The 5370-nt window shown below is 37.2% G+C and overlaps 1 pseudogene; it reads left to right on the top strand.

The window, feature by feature from the left end:
- Positions 1 to 1854: 1854 nt before the first annotated feature.
- LOC146937747 (non-specific lipid-transfer protein A pseudogene) lies at positions 1855 to 2232 on the top strand (annotated as a pseudogene).
- Positions 2233 to 5370: the final 3138 nt, after the last annotated feature.

Genomic DNA, 5370 nt, shown 5'->3' on the forward strand with positions numbered 1-5370 from the left:
AAGCTAAACATATACATACTTGATCATAAACGAAGAGAATACACTACGCGTCTTATCATTCTAGGGATTCATATCCTATACTTGCCATACTTATCATTCATGCTATTATTTCTAGTTCTCAACACTATGTCGAGGCTCTACATTCATGCCCTTTCTTAATTCATCACTACCCGGACATATTGCATAACATATCACTCTTGTGTATCATTTATCAACAAGTATTGTTAATTATTTGCCATGCCTTTCCCTTGATTAAAACCTTGTTTGGAATTGTACTTTAGGCACTTAGAATTGAGGGGTTCATAGTTTAAAAAGATACTGCAAGATCGAGCCTCGGATAGCCCTTGCTGGCCACAAAACGAATTGACAACACATGTTGTGCAGTCAATTTCGCCTGGCCAAATTCCCTCCGCCATGGCGAAATTTTTCACCGTGGCGAGCTAAATGGCGAGCTACTCCAGAGAGCCCTGATCTCCAGCTCGCCATGGCGAGCTAAATTCCGCCTGGCGAACTGTAACAGTCCAGAATTCTGCAGAAAACGTGATTTGCATAAAAACCTCAATTCCAGTGTTCTAATTCATTCTAATCATCCAAAACATCATAAAAACAGCTTATATCTTGTGCATGGCATCAATTAACAATATTTGATCATAAATGGTACAAAAGGGGTACTAAACATAATACTTGGAACCTAGAATTTTCATGTTAATCTTTCATGACATAAACATAATCCCAAGGGTAGGATATCTATCTATGGAACTCACCTAATCATGTTTTCTTGCTTTCCTTCAAGATCCAAGCTCAAACCCTAGCTTTTGCTTCAATCTTGATCCTTAGCTTTCATCCAAAAACCATGCTTTAATCTTTCCTCCACTAGTTCCTTGCTTGCTAAGCCACCCAAAACCATGCTTGGTCACACTAGGAAGAAGTTTGGATGATTTAGAGTGGAGAGAGAGGGAGTGGGTTAGAGAGAAATAGGAGATAATTCTCTTCTCAAAACCTTGAGAGAGAAAGAGCAATCACAAATGAGAAATTTTGGGCCAATTTCACTTAAATACTCCTCTGCCGCCAAGTTACCATAATACCCTCCGTCTTAAATGTGTTTAGCTGACACTGATACATAAGTCCATACTGGACTGATAACACATAGTAATATTGTCCGTCGTACATAACATTTTCCATCATAAACGCTTTCCATGAACATCAGTCCTCTGATACATTTAACAGGTAAAATTTCCATTAGCCGACAAGCGCGATGTTACAACACATCACAATCCATCTATCTTTGTCAAAAAATAAATAAATGATGATAAAATGATTTATTGTAATTAACGATATTAACACAACAAAAATAAAAAACGTTTCATATTAATCTACATCACACATTGATCTAAAACAATTTTTTTTCATCGAGCATAATAAAAAATACATATTTCCATTTTGTCCTATTAAATTATTCTTACTTTTTTTGTCTTAATTATTCATACCCTTGCATAGCTGTTAACAATGCATAATAATCTAGTAATTTTATATTTGAGTTTTTAGAATGTGTGAACATGGTCTCAAGAATAAATAAACTACTTTTATAAGCATTTTGAATACATTATATTTTTACAATTCTTTATAGTTAGAATTTATTGTCTTAATTATTAGTTTGACCATGATTTTTGAAGGTAAATACATTTCCTTTTATGTAAGAAAAATAAGAAATCACTAACAAGAATTTTTTTAATTTTAAAATAAAGAAAAAAACTAAAGAATTACCAAACAAATCGTAACAGGTTTTGCCTATAAGTTAAGGCACACTTGCAGAGACCAATCATTCTAAATATCTACAAAAACATCATACACACACATATTTAAATTAAAATGGCGGGCAAGAAATTTATTTCTCTTTCTATGCTTGTGATGATTTTAGGCATACTAGTAACAACATTGGATGCACGCCAAATTGATGACGTGGGCTGCACTTCGGCTCTTTTTTCGTTGTTGCCATGTCTTCCTTTCTTGCAGGGTGTTGGCCCTGCTACACCAACTAGTTATTGTTGTGCAGGAGCAAATGATTTAAATCAAAAGGCTGACACCACTCAGATTCGGAGGGATGTGTGCAATTGTCTCAAACCTGCTGCATCAAGATTCGGAGTTAAGTCTGATAGATCAAGACAACTACCAAAACTTTGCAACATTACTCTCAATGTCCCATTTGATCCAAGCGTCGATTGCAACACGTAAGTTTTTCTCAAACATATGCATATATTATTTTTTAAAATATTAAAAGTAAGTTAATATTTTTTTTTTTAAATGGAACAAGTTAAAACCAAGAACTCCTTATAATCTAACCTCATATCTCCTTCCAACACAAAAATCCTAAGTATTATTTAATTGCTAGCACATTTGTTTTTTGTTCTAAACCTATTTGTTTTCATTTTTGAGCAGGGTTCAATGACTCTACGACATGGACTTGTAGACCATGAAGAAATATCGAAGATTTACCAAGATAACTATAAATGTAGCTGTAACACCCATACTAGACGTATCTAGAAAGTCTAGCACGTGCATTTAATTTAGTACTGGATACATTAAAATATACAACATGAAAATTTCGAATGAATTTATATACAACAAAACGCGTTCGTACAATAACAAATACAACATATCTTATCTATATAACTTAAGTACAACCTTGAAATCCATATTGTCCATGCTCCGGGTACGAACGAGATCATGCTGAAAATCCATCCGGCTATTACCTTGACGTCCACCTTGATATCTGAAACAAATAAGGATTGGGATGAGACATAATGTCTCAGTGAGTTCCCCTAAATCCTAGGCTATAGGTAACCTCAAGGGAACCTACGGTCACCACGTGTCTACATTACAACCTGACGGTTGATTATACGTGTGTGGGGACTTGCATACTTAGACGGTAGTGCATACTAGAGCCGTCATAATCATAACTTAACTTGTTAGAGGCTTCACTTCCTATACGTGTCATGGCGGTCGAGGGGGAGTCTAAAACCGCGTTGCCAAGAATACACTCTATGTATCAAGGCCTAAACATAACATAATCATGGCATAATGTATCTAAGTTCATTCATATTGGTTAGCATTGAACAAACAATTATTATCTTGATTCATTTTACGGATAGTCCCGGGTGGAGTAACCCCGAGATCAATCCCATACATGACCGATGTACGTACATCGGACTCCCTCGGTGTCGTGCGGGTCCCTTGCGGCTTGAACCGTTCCCCTTAGGTCGAGAACCTCCCGTATCCCCCTAGCGTGGATAACAAGAGACACGAGCACCTACGTCTTGCTTATTTCAGTGACATGCGGGTCCCTTACGGCTTGAATCGTTCCCCTTAGATCGAGAACCTCTTGTATCCCCCTGATGTGGATAGCAAGAGACATGCCACCTACTTATTAGTCATGGTCTTGTCGTATACATAAATTAAACATGTACATACTTGATCGTTTACCTCGGAACCTTAATCGAACCGATTAGTGGTAAACTCTTACTTGTTCATATACATACCTAATCATGGTGGAGAGATAAACTATCCTATCCACATCTTAACATACTTGTTCTATCATTCTTAATCATGTGCGAATATAATATACTTCGCGTCTTAACATCCTAGGATTCTTGCTAAACTTGCTAGTTCTCGACTACTATGTCGAGGCTCTACATTCATGCCCTTCTTAAATCATTGCTACCCAAATCAAACATCATACTCTCGCTTACCATGCTTTACCATACTTGCCAAATACTTGTTTCATTTATAAGGAAGTCTCCTTTTAAAACTTTAACAATTAGCATCTTGGTTTGAGGGGTTTATTTCTCTTAAAAAGACTGCACAAGAAAAACCGCTCGCGAAACGCCGAAACGACCTGAGACGAACAAAACAATGGGTTTCCCCACTATGTTGCTCGCCTAGGCGAGTAGAATCACTGGGGAGGCGAGCTCTTACTCGCCATAGCGAGTTGGGGGCGAGCAGGACCCCCTGTTCGACCTTCTAGCTCGCCTTGCGAGCAGTTTACTCGCCGTGGCGAGCTGTGACAGTCCAGCAACTTCAAAATTGATATTTTTGACTTAAAAACCTCAAACCAAGCATCTCCAAGTGCTAAATGACCCTTAGGATCATTGGAAACCTATAAAAACAGTCATGGAACAAGTACATACAAGTATAGCAAGCATGGCAAGAAAAGGGGCAACTAACTTACACTTTAAACCCTAGAATTCATATAGTTTCCTTACATAATTAAAACACATAAACCAAGGGTGGTAAGCTATCTAAGGAACTCACCTAATCAAGTTCTTGAAGCATCACAAAGTTCCAAATCCAAACAAGCCAAAACCCTAGCTTTGAACACTTACTTCCTTGACTTAGACCAATCCATTTTATTGCTCTTTCTTGCAACCTTAGCACCATGATTTCTTGATTTTGAAGAAAACCTAGCTTGAAACCTCTTTCATCATACCATGAGCCAAACCATAACTCTTGACTTCAAGACAAAATCAACTTCAAGGTTGTTTTCATGCTTCACTCTCCAACTCCATGAAATAGGATCCTTATAAGCCCTAAATCAACAAAACAAAAGCCTTAGCTTCTTGATCAAACCAAACCCTAAGTTTTCTTAAACTTCCCTTGAGAAGGAAAAATAGTGAAATCATCTCACTACAACTTTATATCACTTCCTTGAACAAGGGAGAACCATAACATAAGCAAGCTCTAGCTTCCTCTTTCCCAAACAACAAAACCCTAACCTAGAATTTCTTATAAAGAGGAGAAGAAGTGGAAAGACTCTTACCCCAAAGTACCAATCTCTTGTAGGATGATAGAAGGACCAAACTTGAACATGATTCTTGATGAAGAAGACTTGATGAATTGGTGAGGTAGGGAGAAAAGAAGGAGAGATCGATGGAGTAGAGAGAAGGAAGAGAAAAAGTTTGCCAACATTTGAAGAGGGAGAAAGAGAATAGGAAATGAGATATTTTTGGGTTAAAACCAATTAAATATCCTTTCCACGTGAAATTACCATTATGCCCTTGCCTTTAAACGCGTTAAATCCGACACTATACTTTTCCCGTAAATAGCTGACATGTCATAAAATGTTTCCATTAATTTACTTTTCCATAATTTAATTCCTCTGACACGGTCAACGGGTAATATACCGACACTGTCAGGCGGGATATTACATTCTACCCCCTTAAAAAAAATTTCGTCCTCGAAATTTAGAGATCAACTACCAATCCTCATGACAAAAACTTATTATCTCAGAATCGGATCTTACCTGCTTAACATAAACCATCCCTAAAGATATCTTGTCATAAACATGAACACTCAGGATTCGCCTTTTAACTGGAA

This window comes from Medicago sativa, chromosome 3 (genome assembly GCF_051527215.1).
Source record: "Medicago sativa cultivar Bolivia chromosome 3, Bolivia_mono, whole genome shotgun sequence".
Classification (NCBI taxonomy): domain Eukaryota; kingdom Viridiplantae; phylum Streptophyta; class Magnoliopsida; order Fabales; family Fabaceae; genus Medicago; species Medicago sativa.